Source organism: Staurois parvus, unplaced genomic scaffold (assembly GCF_062004578.1).
Source record: "Staurois parvus isolate SC_StPar_1 unplaced genomic scaffold, SC_StPar_1.0 ptg000298l, whole genome shotgun sequence".
NCBI classification, from domain to species: domain Eukaryota; kingdom Metazoa; phylum Chordata; class Amphibia; order Anura; family Ranidae; genus Staurois; species Staurois parvus.
The window spans coordinates 9,534,995-9,555,560 of NW_028318094.1; the positions used below are offsets into that span (position 1 = coordinate 9,534,995).

The 20,566-nt window shown below is 44.5% G+C and overlaps 1 protein-coding gene across 1 annotated transcript in view; it reads right to left on the bottom strand.

The window, feature by feature from the left end:
• RNF145 (ring finger protein 145) overlaps positions 1–8,404 on the bottom strand; it is a 71,895-nt gene extending 63,491 nt beyond the window's left edge. Inside the window, exon 1 of the mRNA XM_089682859.1 lies at positions 8,149–8,404. The gene's annotated coding sequence lies outside the window, so the exon portion shown is untranslated. The remainder of the gene's footprint in view (positions 1–8,148) is intronic.
• Between the last annotated feature and the right edge of the window lie 12,162 nt (positions 8,405–20,566).

Here is a 20,566-nt window from a genome sequence, read left to right on the forward strand (position 1 = left end):
GACAAACCATTCAATTTGTTAATGTATCTAAATCTGCTAGTCCATCTAACACTCCCCTCCCCCCAGACTGACAATGCTGCTGTCCTAAGGAGCCCCTGTGCTTTTTCCATCCAGAGCGGGGGCACTCTAACACAGGAGGTGTGTTACTGGCCAGATCACCAGATGAAAACTGAGGGGATAAAAGCCTAAAATAGAAAACTAAAGCAGTCACCACATCTAAGATTTGTAAGCTACAATATATTACATTTTTGGTTTTAATAAAAAGCTTTAAATACCTTTTTTTCCAAGCACTCATTTTAATACATGAATGGATTAGCAGCAGATTTGTGGTGACGTGTTTAAATGGATTGAGGGATCTTTTTCCTTTCATTTCTACACCTTTCAGCCCCCTCCCTAGCTGTACATATCTTTATGGTGTCTCTATGTGGCCTGTACATTAACCCCTTCACCTTCTCCTCCTTTATATGACTTGTACTTTTAAAATGCCATTAAACCTAAACCAAAAGTGTAATACATTGCAGCTTACCAATCTGCTTTCACCTGGCAATCTGGCAAGTAAAACACCTCCTGTGTTAGTAAGACAACTCAGAATGAAGGCGCACAGGAGGCACAGCAGACAGCAACACTGTCTATCTGGGAGGATAGTGGTGTTAAATGCATTAACAGAATTAAATACACTTACCTGAAAACCCATTCCAACGATCTTGGGGGCTGGGCATAGAGATCGGTGAAGGAAAGATGGCTCCACTCATCTCTATGCCGTTGGAGGACAAGAGCAACTTCATTACGTCACTTCCGTTTCCCACGCCATGCAAACAAGAACTTTTTTTTTAACCACTTTCCTGCCGCCCTATAGCAAAAATACTGCTACAGGTCAGCAGGGCTACGCAAAATCACTTATATATACACGTGACTTTACATTTCCAGGTAGGGGGCATGCATGTGCCCCATCCACCTCAGCTGTCAATCACCGGGTCCCGGCCGATGATTCCCCACTGGCACCCAGCAATCACCGAGTATCACTGACGGGGGAGAGACCTGTATGTAAACAATACAGATCTTTCCCGTCAGCACCTGCACATTGCTTTGAATTGCTCTGCATAACACAGTAAAGCACACACATAGCACACAGTAAAACGGCACACAGTTAACCCTTTGATCGCCCCAGATGTTAACCCCTTCCTGCCCAGTGCTATTAGTACAGTGTCAGTGCTTTTTATTAGCACTGATCACTGTATTAGTGTCACTGTGGATGTCAGTGACAGTCAGTCCCCCCCCCCCAGTGTCAGAATGCCCACCACAGTCCCGCTATAAGGCGCTGATCGATACCATTACTAGGAAGAAAAAAAAATTCCATTATATATACTGCCATTTGTAGACACTATAACTTTCATGTAATCCAATTAGTTTACACGTATTGGGTTTGTTTGTTTTTTTAAGCAAAGGCATGTAGCAGAACACATTTTGGCCTAAATTTGACAAAATTTATTTTTTTTTTACTGGACATGTTTAACAGCAAAAACTTTTTTTTCTCAAAATTATCGTTCTTTTTCTGTTTATAGCGCAAAAAATAAAAAAGCAGAGGCTATCAAATACCACCAAAAAAAGCTCTATTTGTGTAAAAAAAAAAAAAAAAAAAAAAAAAAAAGGCCACCAATTTCATTTAAGTACAGCGTTGCATGATCGTGCAATTGTCAGTTAAAGTAACGCAGCACCATATCGCAAAAAATGGCCTGGTCAGGAAGGGGGGTAAATCCTCTGGAGGGCAAGTGGTTAAAGCACTAGAACAATGCCTTTTTTTTTTCTTTTAATTTAATGCTTTCTAATGTGGAGGAGAGATGTGGGGTCTTATTGTCCCAGCTCTCTCCATGAGGAGACCTGTCACTGCTTATTCCTGTCACAAGGGATGTTTGCATTGCATGTGATAGGAATAAGTGATTAAAAAATAATAATAAAGGGACAGCGAAACAAAAGGTAATAAAATACATTTTAAACAGATTTTTTAAAGTGCCCCCGTCCCGCTGTGCTAGCAGGCAGTGAACACATACATAGGCCATGCCTACTTATGTAAACGGTGTTCAAACCACACGTGGTATCGCCACGAGAGCAATAATTCTAGAACTAGACCTCCTCTGTAACTTTAAACTGGTAACCTGTAGAAGTTTTTAAAGCGTCACCCATGGAGATTTTTTGAAGTACCATAGTTTGGCGCCATTCCACGAGCGCGCGCAATTTTAAAGCATGACATGTTGGGTATTTACTTAGCGTAACATCATTCTTCATATTTTACAAAACAATTGGGGTATATATTGTGTTTTGGTTTTTTTATTCAATAAAGTGTATTTTTTTCCAAAAATGCATTTGAAAAATATATACATTTTTAACAACTGTCCATTTCGGTTTTCAGCATCCTGAATTTTCGGTTTCGGCACCAGAACTTTCATTTCAGTGCACCACTAATATTTACCTTCACTTCCTGTTTGACAGTCAAAACATGAAATGAGAAAATCTCAGCAAATTAAGAGAATCCCCTAGGGACTCCCAGGTCATCAGAACTAGTGTCCCCCTTTGAAAATATCCCTTTATTACTTTTCTGTGGAAACCCAAAATTTGGGGTTTCTTTTGCTTCCACTTTCGATGATAATAGTAAACAGGATAAAAACAGAGAGGGTGAATCTGCCTTACGGGGACACAGACAGCAATAAAAATCTAAGGCCCAATTCACACTGGCATAAAAAGCAGACATTTGAGTGGCGTTTTTAACGCTCCTCAAACGCTTATGCAAATGATACTATGGGCAGCACACAGTGCTGTTCACGTTATCAAAACATGAAGCGTTAGCACCGCATTGCTTCCAAATTGAAGCCTCATGTCAAGTCTGTAGAAGTTCGAAGCCTATCAATGCTTCCCATTCAAGTCTATGGTGACTTTGCGCAAGTGTTTACGGGCATTTGCAGTGCGGTTGTGATGCGCTAATAGCATTGCAGTTTATTAAAGGGGTTTGTTGTGCGGTTTTAACGCTTATAAAATGCGTAAAAAACGCACTAGGGTTTTTGGGGAGCGTTTTTAATACTTGTAAAACACCAGTCTAACGCCCATACTAAAGATCTCTAACGCCCATACTAACACTATCGGAGCATTTGATAAGAGTTAAACATTAAGTCAAGTGTGAACAAGCCCTAACAGGTGTTCTAATCACTCTCCACTCTGTCCAAAACAAAAAAAAAAGTTTTTTTTTTTGCTTTTAATTATACTTTAAGTGGTTTGTCTCATCAACTGATACATTCTGCTGGCAAGCTTGAGCTTCTGAAAAACAACAGACTTGCTAGCTGGATCACCAGATGAAAACAGAAGAAAGAAAGCCTAAGAAAGGAAACGAATACAGAAATCACATCTAAGAATTGGTGAGCTGGAATATATAAATGTTTGCTTTTGGCTTTAAAGGATAAGTTCACCTTTTGTAACATGTTACGGACCAGCACCCGCTCAGCCGCATCACTCATTCACATTATTCTGTGAATGAGAACACTACAATTTCCAATAGCGTTTGTGGCTGTTGGCTTGTAGTTCTCAATGAACTACTATGGAGCTGTGAAGCACTGTGGTAGCTCATTGATTTTTCCTGTCAGTAGGCACATGCTTGCCTGTAAGAGATGTACCGGCAAACAGATACACTGACAGGTCTGCAGGTGACTTGCAAGGCACCACCGATCAGCAGATGCTAAATGCAATGCTTTAGAGGCTCCAGAAACAAAACATATTGTGAACATTTTTTTACTTGCAAAAAAAATGTGTATTTATTATTTTTTGTAAAAAGGTGAACTTTAATATTGCTTTAATGTGTCTAGTGGACCATTCCCAAAAGCCATGTTTTAACCCCCTTGTCATTCCTAAAACCCAGTGGTTATTAACCACTTGCCGTCCGCCTGCTGTTTATAAACGGTAGGACGGTGGCACTCCAGGGGCGGGTTGCCGTTCATAAACAGCACCCACCATTTCTAGCTGGGAGCGCGCAGCACCGCGATCCAGTGCCTGCTGTGTCCTACGGACACAGTGAAACACCGATTGTCGGATGGGACCTCTGTACGAGGTCCCGATCATGTGATCAATGATTGGCCAATCAGTGATCACATGCAAAGTAGCAAGCAAGATGTCACTTGTGACATCATTGCTTACTACGTGTGAAATCTGTGAATGATCACAGAGATCACATGGTACAAGGCTATTCACAACAGACTTGTACCATGTGACAAGCTGTGACCAATCACAGCTCATTCAGTAGTTCTCAATGGCTGCAAGAATGCAAACAGAGAGAAAGAGAAATGATTGCTTTTACATCCTATATGGGTGTAAAAGCAATCACTGTAAAAAAAAAATAAAAAAAGTCTTCATCACCCCCCACAAGCAGTACAGTGTCACCATGGTGACACTGTACTGCTAGGGTGACAGTATGTAAAAAATAAAAAAAAACAAATATAAAAAAAATAAAAATGTAAAAAAAATGTTTAAAAATTATAATTTTTGGTTATAAACTAATTTGGCTTATTTCTTTTTTACTAAAAAGATAACTGAATAAATTTTGGCCACGATTTATGATGAAAGATTATTTATTTGCAAAATTTTATAAGAAAAATACTTTTTTTTCAAAATGTTTGGACTTTTTCATTTACATAGCAAAAAAAAAATAAAAATCCCAGCGGTGAATAAATACCACCAAAATAAAGCTTTATCTGTCTCAAAAAAATGGTAAAAATTTCATATGGGTACAGTGTTGCATGACCGCGCAATTGTCATTCAAAGTGTGATAGCGCTGAAAGCTGAAAATTGCCCTGGACAGGAAGGGGGTAAAAGTGCCCGGACTGGAAGTGTTTAAATATCACCAAAAGAAATCTCTCTCAGTCTCAAAAAAATTAAATAAAATGAGTTTGGGTCCAGTGCTGTATGACCAAGTAACTGTCAGTCAAACTAACACAGCATTGAAATGGCCTGGTAATAAAGGAGTATGGGAGGCTGGTACTCAAGTGGTGAAACAAGCACTGTTAGAAATAAAAATGGATCGGACTGATAACCTTAGAAAATCCCCGTAACTACAAACACAGATTCAGCGCAAGAGAAACGTTCAGCTACTGGTAGATCAGCACACAACCCATGCAGGTTTTGCAGGATATGATAGCGTTTGCACTATTCAGAGAAAACAAAGATCATTTGGTAGTGCCTCTCAGTGTGCCCGGCCCCATTCATTCCCCTGCACATCAATGCTGCCTGACTTTATAAATCCACAGTACAACTTTCATAGAGGTGTGTCGTCTAGTCTCCTCATGTGCACGAGGTATGAGGTATCTCTACTGCCGAGTTAATGATCAGCCATGTCTGCTGAGCTATAGTCTAAAGCAGGGTTCCGTGTTCCTCCAGAGGTTGCCAAGGGTTCCTTGAGCAATGTTCCCACTGACACCATTGATCTTTTTAGCTATCTGTAAGGGAGTAATTCTTCCCAATGACTACAAGTATAAGGAGCACTTACCTCTGACTATCACACTAATGTATCATGAATTGTAGATATAGTCATTTTTAGCAGGGGTTCCCTGAGAGCGGAAGGTTGTAACTTCGCTGAAAAGGTTGATAAAAGCTGATCTATGGGCAAGTTACCTTTATCTGATACATGACTGCTGGGTTCTAATGTCTGTGTCCCTAATAACATTTGCTATGGACACATCTCTAGTGGAGCAACACTACCACATTCCATGGGAGGAACATCATTTATACATAACGCACCTGAGACTAAATGCTTTAATCAGTCAAGAAGACTCCATATACAATATAAATTGGCCAGCCAAGGGTAAATATTTGAGAAAGCAAGAGAGGGAATTTCATACAGCACAGGTGTCAAACACAATGCCTGTGGGCCGATTCCGGCCCTCCAGGCCATTTCATGTTATCCTTGCACCTCTCCTCCCAGGTCTCTGCCCCCACCTTGTCTCAGCAGTCGGCAGCAGGGAGGAGAAAAGAAATCCTCTGCAAAACCTGCACCTCCTCATCTCTGCCTCCCCTGGCCTCAGCATTCAGCAGACTCTGGTAACTGTCTCCATTCCTCCTCTGGTCCTCCTCCAGACCCTGCACTGCTTTCCAGCTTTACCCCCAAAGGGAGGGTGTTAGGGAGGGTGTGGCATTTTTGACATCTGATGTAATGGTGGTGGGGTGCTCTGGACATCTGGTCTTACATATGCAACTGACCCTTTCAGGGCAACCATAATGTTGATACGGTCCGCAATGGAATGGAGTTTGACACCCCTGTCATACAGTAAAAAATAAGATGGTCACACTCTAGAAATGAAGGTGAAAAAAACAGCGCGAGGGGCGGGCCCTGCCTCCATACGACGGCAAGGGGGCGGGCGCTGCCCCAATACGGCGGCAAGGGGGCGGGCGCTGCCCCAATACGGCCGTGTGGGGAGGTGGGCACTGCCCCAATATGGCAGCGTGGGGGGTGGGCACTGCCCCAATATGGCAGCGTGGGGGGTGGGCACTGCCCCAATATGGCAGCGTGGGGGGTGGGCACTGCCCCAATATGGCTGCGTGGGGGGTGGGCGCTGCCCCAATATGGCTGCGTGGGGGGTGGGCGCTGCCCCAATATGGCTGCGTGGGGGGTGGGCGCTGCCCCAATATGGCTGCGTGGGGGGTGGGCGCTGCCCCAATATGGCTGCGTGGGGGGTGGGCGCTGCCCCAATATGGCTGCGTGGGGGGTGGGCGCTGCCCCAATATGGCTGCGTGGGGGGTGGGCGCTGCCCCAATATGGCTGCGTGGGGGTTGGGCGCTGCCCCAATATGGCTGCGTGGGGGTTGGGCGCTGCCCCAATATGGCTGCGTGGGGGGGTGGGCGCTGCCCCAATATGGCTGCGTGGGGGGGTGGGCGCTGCCCCAATATGGCTGCGTGGGGGGGTGGGCGCTGCCCCAATATGGCTGCGTGGGGGGGTGGGCGCTGCCCCAATATGGCTGCGTGGGGGGGTGGGCGCTGCCCCAATATGGCTGCGTGGGGGGGTGGGCGCTGCCCCAATATGGCTGCGTGGGGGGGTGGGCGCTGCCCCAATATGGCTGCGTGGGGGGGTGGGCGCTGCCCCAATATGGCTGCGTGGGGGGTGGGCGCTGCCCCAATATGGCTGCCTGGGGGGGTGGGCGCTGCCCCAATATGGCAGCATAGGGGGGGTGGGCGCTGCCCCAATATGGCAGCATAGGGGGGGTGGGCGCTGCCCCAATATGGCAGCATAGGGGGGGTGGGCGCTGCCCCAATATGGCAGCATAGGGGGGGTGGGCGCTGCCCCAATATGGCAGCATAGGGGGGGTGGGCGCTGCCCCAATATGGCAGCATAGGGGGGGTGGGCGCTGCCCCAATATGGCAGCATAGGGGGGGTGGGCGCTGCCCCAATATGGCAGCATAGGGGGGGTGGGCGCTGCCCCAATATGGCAGCATAGGGGGGGTGGGCGCTGCCCCAATATGGCAGCATAGGGGGGGTGGGCGCTGCCCCAATATGGCAGCATAGGGGGGGTGGGCGCTGCCCCAATATGGCAGCATAGGGGGGGTGGGCGCTGCCCCAATATGGCAGCGCGGGGGGGTGGGCGCTGCCCCAATATGGCAGCGCGGTTGGGTGGGCGCTGCCCCAATATGGCAGCGTGGGGGGGGTGGATGCTGCCCCAATATGGCAGCGTGGGGGGGTGGGCGCTGCCCCAATATGGCAGCGCGGGGGGGGGGGTGGGCGCTGCCCCAATATGGCAGCATAGGGGGTGGGCCCTGCCCCAATATCGCAGTGTGGGGGGGGTGGGCACTGCCCCAATATGGCATGGCCAGCTAGCACTGCCCCAACATGGCAGTGTGTGTGTGTGTGTGGGGGGGGGTGCTGCCCCCATATGGTGAAGTGGACACACTTGATATGACAGGTAAAGGCAGGGGGTCATGGATTTCTACTAGTAATCTGTATCCATGGTGAAGTAGTGCTCCCCTATCTGCCCGGAGGAAGAAAGAGAGGGTACAGGCTCAGAGTGCCACCCTCGCCCCCTGGCACTGCCCCTGGGTCCCTCTCCATAAGGCCCCTCTCAGCGATAACAGACAGGCGCTATCTCTGCCCCACCCCCGGGCCCCCCCATGTATGTCATTCTTTACCTGTCCGTGTCTTCTCAGTGTCTCTCGGGATCCATCCTCCGGGCCCACCGGCCCTGTCTCCTCACACAGCACCGAGCGCGGCCTCTTCCGCCCGCCTCTCGTAGTTCGGACACTCGTCTGCTGACAGGTCCTCCCCTCACGGATTTCCGGCCCACACAAACCCTCACCGGCCGTTCACGCAGCGAACACACACACACACAGCCTGCAACCCGCCCACAACAACAAACAGCAGCACCACTGCGCCTGCGTATCCGGGCCGCCCTGCCAGCTCCGCCCACACCCTGGCAGCCCGGAGAGAGCACTGCGCACGCGGCAGTCCTGAAACCAGTGAGCGCATGCGCAGAGCGCGCCATGATGTAGCTCCAGAGGGTACTCGAGTTCATTCGAAGTCCTACTGGATTTCAGTGTAGCGTTTCTGCACATTGCCTTTCCCTTTCCTGCCGGCGCCTCTATCAATGTTATATGAGCTTTTTTCGGATTCGACTTAAAATTTCAGTAGATTTTGGACTTTAATTGGTTTTACCAGTTTTTTGGTGTATTTTCACTTGATTGTTTTATAATGTAACATTTTTAAAGTGAATGTTAACTTTCTGAAGATTTAAATGCGTGCTCGCAATATACTGTGTTCCCCGAAATGAGGGCTTTGCTGCGTTTTATGACACGCATCACAATGTGCTAAAATACATGCGTCCCACTGCTCCATAATAAAAACAGCGTCTGTTGTCATCCCGTGCGTATTTAGACAAAAAAAAACTTTTGTTTTCTGTTTTGGTGGGTTGGGACGCCCATAGAAGTCAATGGCAGGACATCAAAACACATCACGAGAGTTTATGAACTGGCAATAGGCATGACAGCAGAGATACTTGCCTCCACCCCAGCGTGTGCCGTCCCTTACATCTCTCTCCAGCAGTTCTTCATCCAGCACCACCGTGGTCGTGGTGTGTGAGAATGTATGCTGAGCCTTGCATGTGCATGCCTTGGCCATTCCAAATCCTAAATTCAAAGACACATTGGAAACGCACATCAAAGTCTGCCCATAACGCATACAAGGGAAAAGCGCCTTGAGACAAGCTAACGCACCAAGCTTAGGGCTCATTTACATCTGTTTCCTCTCCGACCAGTGAACCCATATCTCTTTAGCCTATTTTAACCTCAAAATACCATAAACCTGCGCCACAATCGGATGTGTTGTGCGCGGTTGCGAGGAAGTTGAAGTGCAGTCCCATTCACTTCAAGCAGAGTATCGCAGCCGCTGCACTACTTTTTTCTGATTTCATTGCAACTTGCATCGACTTCTATTAAGTGAAGTTGCAAGCCACATTGAAATCGGAGGTACAAATCACACTGATCAGCAGCTTTGAAATCGCGCTACTTCAAGTGAAGTAACACAATTTCTAAATTGCATTCAGTATGAACCATGGCAAAAGGGGAGTGGTTGAGAGGCGGTAAAACATTGGTTCAACTGTGGGGTTTTATCGCCCCCTCCCCCAGTTACAACTGCAAACGAGCTCTAAAGCTACAAAAAAATGCTATGCACATACACATAGATCTGAGTCTAGGTTCACACCTATGCGTTTTCCATAGCATTTTGCAGAAACGCACAGCAGTCCATTTAACATGATTTCCTATGGGACAGGTTCACATCTCCGTGTTTTCACCCGGTGCATTATTTGAAAAGGGTCAGGGACTTTTTTAAATGCAAAACATTGCTTTCTTGGTTCTATAGAATTCAATGGAGATGCTACAGAAAAACATGTAGTGCTTTCTTGATGCATTTTTGCCACATTTGTGATGCGTTTTGTGTTTTAATCTGCCTAGCAACAAGAAAAAATGCAAAACGCATAAAAAAAGTAGAAAAAACACATGCAAAAACTCAAAACGCACTGCACAAATGGGCCAAATACAAATTGTATAGGTGTGAACCTAGCCTAAGGCTCCATGTACACTGGACAATTCTGAACGATGGAAACTGACTGCTGGAAAACGTAGGTTAAAAAACGTCTGTTTAGCCACATTTGCACACCGCATTTATGAGCGTTTGCGTTTAGAAGCATTTTTTAAAGATAACCTCAGGAGACCTTCCAAAATGCCCAGAATGCACTGAAAAGCAGTAAAAAAAAAAACTATTTCAGACATTTTGAGAGAAATAGAGAGAGCAGAAGCAGAGAAAGCAGTATTTGTTGAGATTAGCTGTCTTTTTTTTGTGGTGTTTGGATGTATTCCAGCTCATTTCTGTGCAGAAATTATTGCAGCAGCGTCTAACATATTTTCTTTCATGCAAAACCTCAAAGTATGGTGTACCGGGTCCATTTGAGTACCGGGAAAACGCTTTGCATGCATTTTTCATGCTAAAAAAAGGCTCTGAACAGCATCTGGAAATGGAAGAGTTTAAAAAATTTTCAAACGCAAACACTTATAAACGGTTTAGCCGCGTTTGCGCGCATTTACAAGCATTTGAAATGCTGATAAAATCTACTACTGAACGCAAATTTTCTGCATTCAAAAAAACGACTGTAAACTCAAGTGCCTGTAAACAACTGTAAACAACGATGTGTACATGGACACATAGGAAAACATTAGGGAGAGTTCAGGGGCTGCTGAAAAAAACGCAGAAAAGAGTTTATCAGCTGCAGTGTACATGAGCCCTAAATGTGTTCTTAAAGTAGAACAAAACTTTTTAAATTCATTTTTCATTTTTTCACTTTAATTCACATTAGTTCACATCTGTTCGCTGATCACCCCTTCCTGTTACTGATCTGGAAATGACATGTAAAACGTCAGTTCCAGGTCCCTGTGTGCCAACTGGCTGGGGATGAATCTAATGCAGCACTATCTGCACTGCATTCATTTCAGTGAAGAGCAGGTGTTTTTAGTAATGAGAATCTGGCAGCAAAAGTATATCACATAGAGGACTTTTTGTCCCCATGTGATGAAAAAAAAAAGTTAATAAAATTTGTTTAAAAAGGGTAAAAAAATGAAAGTTACACTAAAACACTTGACCCCCCCCCCACAAATTTTAAGCCACCCCGCACCCCCACAAACACACACGTACAAATGTAAATGAAGGAGTTGGTGGAGGCTAAGTACAAAAACATTGATCATGCTACTAGACATGTGCATGCTTTTCATTTCATTTCGGATTCATTCATTCATTAAAGAATTTATTTCAACATATTTGCTATGTTGACCAGATTCATTTTCGGAATTCATTTAATATCTTCAGTATTCCTTTCATATATTCGTTGATGCAGGTAGATTAAAAAAAAATGTCAGTTTTTCCTGGAAGATTGCTATATATATACTGTATATATTCAATGACTTATTGAATCGGACAGATTTGAATTGGAAGGATTTAATATTTTTGGACACTAGTCCAGCCCACCAAGAGAAATAGCATGAGCTGTTTGGACAATATCGACTAGTGTCATGTGCATCCGAATGAACAAATGGAACATTGGCATGCAATGCCAAGCTGCGGTTTCTAAAGCGAACAAAATCCTCTCTTGTATTAAAAGAGGTATAGACTCCAGAGAGAGAGATATCATATTACCCCGGTACAAATCATTAGTAACACCTCATCTGGAATACGCAGTTCAGTTTTGGACACCAATTCACAAAAAGAACATTCGGGAACTGGAGAAAGTACAGAGAAGGGCAACCAAACTGATAAGAGGCATGGAGGAGATCAGCTATGAGGAAAGATTAGAGGAACTGAATGTATTCTCTCTTGAGAAGAGGAGATTAAGGGGGGATATGATCTCCATGTATAAATAGTTCATATAGTGAACTCGGTGTAGAGGTATTCACCCTGAAGTCATCACAGAGGACAAGGGGGCACTCTTTAGGTCTGGAGGAAAAGAGATTTTTTTTTTTTATAAATATTTATTAATTTTTCAATCCAAATACAAATCACTTTGACATTTCTATTAAAATGATAATCAAAACAGTATCTTCCAACTTGCATTCTTTATTTATGTCAATCCCCTCTACCCTTACTCCCCTCCCACTCCCTCCCCTCAATCGCCCAATGCCCCCCCCCCCCCCGTCCCCCACTTTACATTTTCTCTTCTCATCTTTACACCATGTATTTCTATTATTTCTAAATCCAATTCCAGGGGTATTATACAGTATCTTCATATATTTCACCTTTTCTCTATATTCTTCCCATCCTTTCCATTTTATATTATACATTTCCATCTTGTCCATTTGCATTTAATACAGTTTTTCTGTCCCACAGATCTGATTCATTCTGCCCATCCAATCCTCCTCAGTTGGCACCTCTCTTTTTTTCCAAAACCTAGGTATCAGGCTCTTTGCTGCGGTCAGATGATGCCATATCCCCGATCTCTTATATGATTTCACTGGAAGTTCTGAGATATGGAGGAGACATAATTCTGGGTCTAATCCTATGTTGATTTTAGTGATTTTCCCTATCAAATAAACTATCCTCCGCCAAAACACCTGTATTTCTGGACGCTCCCACCACATATGATACCACGTGCCCACTTCTCCACAACCTCTCCAACATAACCGTGAAATTTCCTTATTCATCTTGTGCTCCACATTAGGGGTAATGTGCCATCTCATCAAACACTTATAATTTATTTCTACTTCCCTCATGCTAATATTTTCGTGAATTAATGTGAGCATTTTCCTCTGCTCCTCCTCCTCTATTTCTCTTCCCATATCTCTTTCCCAATGGAGGAAAAGAGATTTAATCTCTAAATACGGAAAGGTTTCTTCACAGTAAGAGCTGTGAAAATGTGGAATAGACTCCCTCAAGAGTTGGTTCTGGCCAGCTCAGTGGATTACTTTAAAAAAGTCCTGGATTCTTTCTTAGATATACAGAATATAACTGGATACTAACATTTATAGGTAATGTTGATCCAGGGAATATCCGTTTACCTCTTGGGAGATCAAGAAGGAATTTTTTCCCTTGCAGGAGCAAATTGGATCATGCTTTGCTGGGATTTTTTTGCCTTTCTCTGGATCAACTGTGGGTGTAGGATTATAACTTTTTTTTTGTTATGGTTGAACTAGAAGGACTTTTGTATTTTTTCAGCCAGACTAACTATGTAACTATGTAAAAAAATTGAAATGAAATGCCCGTTTACATTCTATACATGTTACATATCAACACTTCTAAAATTAACTTTAGTGTATTTTTAACTGTATTTTGGATTTCATAATCTGTTGCCCTAATATTGTGTGACATAAAAACTGGAACAACCACTATTTTATTTTACGTAATCTTAAGGTCTAAAATGATTTTATAAACATGGGTAAAGAAATGCAAAAACGGCTCTGGCAGCGTAAGGGTTAAAAGAATCATAACACCCCTGTTCCTTAAAGTGGAGCTCCACCCAAAAGGGGAAGTTCAAGGCTTCGTCCCCCGTTAAGGATTGGCACATTTTGGGAGTGGGGGAGCGGGTACCTGAATTTGACAGGTACCCACTCCCACTTCAGCTGCAATTGCCTAAGGTGATCAGAAGCGGAAGTTGTCCTCCCCCATCCTTCCCCGTAGTCTTCTGGGACATGTGACATGTCCCAGAAGACTACAATACAATTCACAAGGCATAGCACAACTTGCGAATGCACAGTGGGCACCTGGCTGTGAAGCTGCAAGGGCACCTGGCTGTAAAGGATGGTCAGTGAAAACACTGCTGGATCGAGGGACAGGTGAGTGGCTGTTTTAAAACTCAGAAGCTAGTTTTTGTAGCTGCTGACTTTTATTTTTTTCTTCATTTTGATCTGAGCTTTGCTTTAATGAGTTATTTATTGTTGTTTGTTTAACACTTTTTTGGGGGGGTGCAGTCTGTGATTCTAACTTTCTGGCCTAGAAGAGGACATAAAGAGCTAGCCGAACCATCCAGGAATACGTACATCATGCATCCAAGAAAACTTGGGGGGGGGGGGCATTGTAGAATACACTGCGCATGCATTTTTGTACATCTTTAAGGGAGGGGTGACTGCAGGAACCCAGATGGGACAGGCGGTTCCAAAAAACATACATAAGCAAAGAAAATGGAGGCGAGGCACCCGGTTTGCAGCAACCTTCGGAAAATTGCACCAGGACAGGGCTGGATTGCATAATGTGTCATTTGTTTTGAGTATATCCCAAGAATCAAAGTTAGATGGGAAAGAAAAAATACAGAGGGGTGTGAATTTTCTCTTTAAACAAATTGCTAGAGGAGAATGAACTTCTCTACTCATGCTGTGGCTGCTTTAGGAAAACAAAAATAATTGTAAGACTTTGCACTCCTTTTGTTTGGATGCACCTGGCATGCAGGGCCGGTGATTCCACTAGGCAAACTAGGCAACCGCCTAGGGCTCACTGGCACCTAGGGGTAACTGGGCGCAACACAGGCCAGCACTCTGTGTGGGACGCAGCCACATCATGAATGATCCTTCAGTTGAGGGGAGGGGGGGGCAGAGGGTAGGAAGAAAGGACAGAGGAAGATGCTAGTTGTCTTAGGCCAGTGTAGAAGCTGAGCTGTTGCTCCTTCCTGTGTTCCTCTCAGACTCAGTCCCTTACTGTAAGCCAGCTGGCAGCTGCTGATCACTGTGGAATTCCAGCCCTTCTCTTCCCATTCATCAGCAAAGGCAGAGCTGCTCTTGCAGAAAAAGGTAGTGTCTGACTCTGATATCGCGTGTCTTTGTGAGTGTGACCCAGCCGACCGGTCATCCATTACATGTACAATGTATCAGTGAGTGATGACATCATCACGGTCCCACAGCCTGCTCTTCTAGTGCCTGCTGGGCCTGCTGATCTGTGTCAGTATTGGTGGTGGTGTGTTGTGCCGGATCTGTCACTGTGTGGGATCGCTCAGTTCAGCTGCCTGCTGTCAGAGCGTTTTATCTTCCCCCATTGCCTGGGGAATTCCAGCCTGGGATCTGTCAGAGTGTGGATCCATCATCCTCCACTCACCGTAACTGTCATCCTGCCACTGCCAGCTACAGATACAGTCCGTCCGTGCCACTGATTTTGTCCTTAATATTGATGCTGGTGGCATCTTTGCAAATTAAAAGTAATTTAGCAGTTTCACGTTTTATTGATTTAATATTTTCTGTTGTTTTTAATATTTCTTTTTTTGGGGGGAAGGGAGGCGCAAGTAGTTGGTCTTGCCTAGGGTGCAAAATAGTTTGGCACCGGCCCTGCTGGTATGTATTTAGCTGTTTTAACCTGACGGTTCGTTTGGGCATAAAAATCGTTGCCCTCTGTGTCATTCTCTGATGCTGATGATTGGTCCTCTTCAGTGTTTCCAGGCACCGCTGTCCCACCTGCAGTAAGATCCAAGAAGCAATGACTATTACATCTCTTCCAGGTTAGCTGTCACTTTTCTTGGCTGCTGTGGATGTCTCATTAAAGAGAATCTGTCATAAGAAAATAGCATCACAAAAAAGTTATATCCAAGCACTTACTTAAAAGGCACCCAAAATGTTTTGAGCACCTCCCCCCCCCCACATACTTGTTACATATTGAGTGAGGACAAGAATTCTAGTGTCATTATTTACAGTCAACTTGAAATAGATGATCTATAGGGACTTTGAAACCATCGCGTAGGGGAAATATTGGGCACTGAATATTGTTGCCATTTCACTCACTTTTATGGCTTGACATATGGGGTATCTAAATTCTCGGCACAGCCGCATCACTTTTATTTTATCACAAATTTGGTAATACATTGCGCTTCTGTATTCTAAAATTAACTTCTGTGTATTTTTTCTGAAATGTTGTGCTTGATAAATCGTTTTGCTTATATTATGTGACATGGAAAATTGGAATTACGACTATTTTATTTTCCATCGTCTGTTTTTAAGAAATATATAATGTTTTGGGGGGTTTTAAGTAATCTTCAGTCCTAGAATTATTTTTTAAAAACTGTGTGCAAAAAATGTTTCTGTCAGTAAAAGGGTTAAATCCACTTCTTGTAAACCCAAGCCATCATATACATACTCCTAGGGATGCGTTATCATGCGACCTAGACTCAGCAGTGAATTCAGCATAGAACAGAGCTCACATGTCTCAATGTGACCGCCATTCTCTGAAGCAATAAAGATTACCCACCGCCGACAAAGAGGAAGGACCCAATTTCTCATCTGATCATGCAGAGGATACCTGGAAAAAGAATTAATAATGGGAAAGGGTTCATAGGCATGAGCAGGTAACCAGGGGGGACAAAGAGCTGTCCTAGCTTCTGAACTGTATAGTTAAAGTGGTTCTAAAGCCAAACGTTTTGTACTTTAATGCAGTCTGTGCATTGAAGTGGTTTTAAAGGCTTATTTTTTTACAGAAAAAAATAACAAACATGTCTATACTTACCTGCTGTGTGCAATGGTTTTGCACAGAGCAGCCCAGATCCTCCACTTCTCGGGTCTCCGCAGGCTCTCCTGGCACCTCCCTCCTGTCGGGTGCCCCCACAGCAAGTAGCTTGCTATGGGGGCACCCGCTGCTCCATGTTTCCATTCACACATTGAGCTGTGTCTCAGCCCCGTCCCCTCTCTCTTCTCATTGGCTCACTGGCTGTGAGTGACAGCAGTGGGAGCCAATGGCTCCAGCTTCTATCTCAGCAAATGAGTAGAGTGAGTCCTGGGATAGCCAAGAGTCCAGTGCACATCGCTAGATCGAGAGGGGACTTAGATGAGTATTAGGGAGGGCTGGGGAGATGCTGCACAGAGCAGGTTTTTTTTACCTTCATGCATAGAATGCATGAAGGTAAAAAACCTTGAGCCTTTAAAACCACTTTAAAGTTCAAAATGCTTGACTACCTGTCCTAGTTTCCGGCCCCCCCTTCCCCCTTCGCTCCTAAACAGCTACCTGACACCTCTCACCGTTCTAGCACTGTCCCATCTGTAGCACCACTCCTCCACTTCCTGGTCTCACAGGTGGCATGGCTTGCTAGTGCTGTGTGTGTCTATGGACGCATACAGCCCAGCTCCGGAGTAAACCCAAATGGGTGCCCCTGTAGCACACGACTTACTAAGGGGGCACTTGGAAGAAGAAGGAACGGAGGGCGCCAGCAGGGGTCTCCAGATGAGGAGGTAAGGGACTACTGCCCCCATTTTCACATTCATATAGGATGACTTCAAAAAAATAAAATAAAAATTGCAGCTTACTTTTTTAAATGCTTTATTCTGGACCCTCCAGCAAGGAAAAATCCTACATAGTTCTCTTTTTATGAGGGGACTTTTTCTCATGCATACTGAGTGAATGGGAACATATAACAAATAGTAGGGTTTTCTCAAATTTGACTGCGAAAGAGCAAGTACTCTTTATAATCCCCATTTGCAGTACATCTAAAGCACAGCAAGCAACGTGAATGAGAGAGGTGGATTTTTATAGGATTAATGGGTGAATCATTGAAGGTGTCAGTAATTTACCATCTCCGAGCACCAACTGTCCAAAGCAGATTGAGCGCAGTAGCTATAACGTCACCATAGATGAAAGTGAGACCTAAATTGAAGAACTGGGACTCTTGACCTGCAGGAAAACTACATTGGTTTCTGTTTACAAAGCAAACATTTTTCATAGCTTAAATCAGTGGCTGTTCACTACCTTCTTTCCCTCACAGTACAAGTTAGGTTTTGTTCCAGTTTATTTAAAGCTGAACTCAAGACGGACATAAATTAATGTAGATCTGTAATGCTTGATACATTGTTTAGGGTCCATTTATACTACTTCATTTAGGTGAAGTGTTGCAGCGTGCTAAGATACATATATCCAACTTCCCAATGGAAAAAATTGTGTCTGTTTCATTCTTAGCACTGCAGTGCATTTTGAAAAATACAATAGGCCTGGAGTTTTTTTGCACTTCAGGAGGCCTATAGAAGTCAATGGCAGTGCGTCACAATGCATACAACGTGTTCTGTTGCATTGGCAACAGGTACTAAAGCAGAATTAAGCTGTTTTCTTTCAAGGAGAAGTAGGTACAAGGAGTATTTCTCTTGGGGATAACAGGAGTATTCTTCCTTCTACACCACTGTGTCACGTTTTCAGCAGGCACTCGAAGGACATTGGCCAAGTTCTTTTCCCAGTAGATTGCCCTACATCCAAGCATACAACCACAGTCACTCTTTGCCCTAAAAACCAGTCTAAAGGTGCTATTTTCTTTTTTTTATGTTTGGCATAACTGGGATAGGGTTGAGGGATCTAAGTAGGATGCTCCAAAAATGAGGACTATGTACAGGTTGAGGACATTAAACTCCTGAAGCTGAAGCAGAAGTCCTTGCAATAGCAAACTGTGGACTTGGCTTGTAGTAGAAGCAGTTAAAAGCAGGCTTCTTTAGCACAACCAGAGCAGAGGACCTTTCACAAGGAATTAGTCTAAGCTCTTCAGGACACCAGCCAAAATCCCCTTTAGTCAAATACACAGATGACTCTCTGCACACGGGTGTGAAACCGGCGTCTCTCCAGCTGTTGCCAAACTACAAGTCCCATGAGGCATTGCAAGATTGACAGTTACAAGCGTGACTCCCAAAGGCAGAGGCATGATGGGACTTGTAGTTTTGCAACAGCTGGATTGCCGCCAGTGTGACACCCCTGTAAGGTGGGGGGGCAGCAGCCCAAAAGTCTCTAAGATCTCTCACAGCAGTTTGTTCTAAACAATGTCCAAGGAAAGTTGGTTTTCTCCTTCCAACATCCATGTGACACCTTTCTCATGTGATAGAAGACTAGATCTTCAGATGACAGCCCCTCAGTCAGCTCTCATTAGCTTCAGCATCCAGGCTTCCAGATCATCCACCTGAGGACCCCATGATCAGCAAGCACATGGCAGCGCTACCATGTCCTCCAGGCTGTGTTCCTTTCCTGAAGGAAAAGACCCAGAAGCTCCGAGTCTCAGAGTATTTATACAGGCTCCCAGCAGCCTTCAGGGCCATCCTCCCTGGGATTGGCCAGGGCTGTATATTCATGCTGGTATTTGCATTGCTTTACACATATATTTTAGAGAGTTCTCCAGTCCTCTGGAAAGCAGAGGAAACAGTCAAAACTAGCAGACGCTGAAACTCTGAGCAGACCTAATTAATTACATGCAGCTGCACTGATTACTGTGAGCACAACTAAATTTACCTAACACAATAATTGCAACCATACTGGTTACAGTGAGACAAGCTAAATTTACCTAGCAAACATAAATACAGCTCCACTGAAGACAGTGAGCCAGCACTAAATCTAACTAATACTAGCACCTATGCAGGAGGGTGCTACACTGTTCACTCAAAATTCTAAGTTCTAAAGTACAGAAACAAGCATCAACAAGCACAAAAGAGTATTGCAATGCACAAAGAAAATGCATGTTAATACTCTACATATCAGTGCCAAAATACTGTATTACATCTCTATACACATGCATAGAATTAAATTGGTCCTAAATGTATATTGTTAAATACAAGCAGTGTTTCTACCTGAATATGACTTTAAATCAGACTCTAGCAATCCCAGAACAACAGAAATCAAACTGAGGGAGAGACAACTCAAGGTGCCAGTCTGTTGTGCTGTAATGTAAGAGATGAACTCTTCATTTTTAACAAACTACAGCAAACAAAAAAATAGGTCTCCTCTCCTTCCAGACAGAACTGTGCTGTATGACAGAGCTGTGTAAAACTAAGGACTGGATGGAAAGAAATAAAAAATCCTTGGGCAAGTATTTAATCTGTGTGTTCAACTGTTTACCTGGAGTTCAGCTGCACTTTTCCGTATAAGCATTCTATGAAGTAATGTTATAACAAGCTACCATTCCCATGGTCATTGGTAGTAACTGTCAATGACAGCAAGGTGTTACTTGCAGCCTTAAAGGAGTACCTTTTACCAGACAGAATATAGCCCTGAAGGGGGAGTGTTGTGACCCCCTAGAACACATTGGCAGCTTTTTATGGTCAAATTGCTAACTATTATAATTTCCTTTGGACTTGTTGGTGTTACGATCTGGTACCCATTTGTGTTTGTGCACATTTTGATCCATTCTCTGGCACCTGTTAGAGTGGGGGTCAGCATCCAGTTGATCATGATCTACCAGTAAATTGCAGCCTGGTGACTGGTAGATCACGATCTGGGCTTGCTGACCCGCCCCTCAAAATCAGCTTAACTTTCCATAGCTACATGCAGGGATGTCTTCTCTCCCCCTGGAGAGCTGCTCCCAGCTTCACAGCCTTAAGACACTACCAGGCCTCCTGGTTTCAAGGAAGATCTCCCGGGACAAGGATACAGGACTGAGCCCAATGCTGTGCTTAGAAAGCTGTGGCAGTCTTTCCCCTTGATCCTAAATAGTGCTGCTGCTGTGCACACTCTGTCCTCTGCTCCCTGCTGCTCCATGTCTAAATCCCATTCACACCTCAAGGCTGAATGTATCCCCCTTAGCCAGCCTGAGACCAGCCTGGAGGCTGCCCCCCCAAAACCTAGGGGACTCCTCCTAGGCATCAA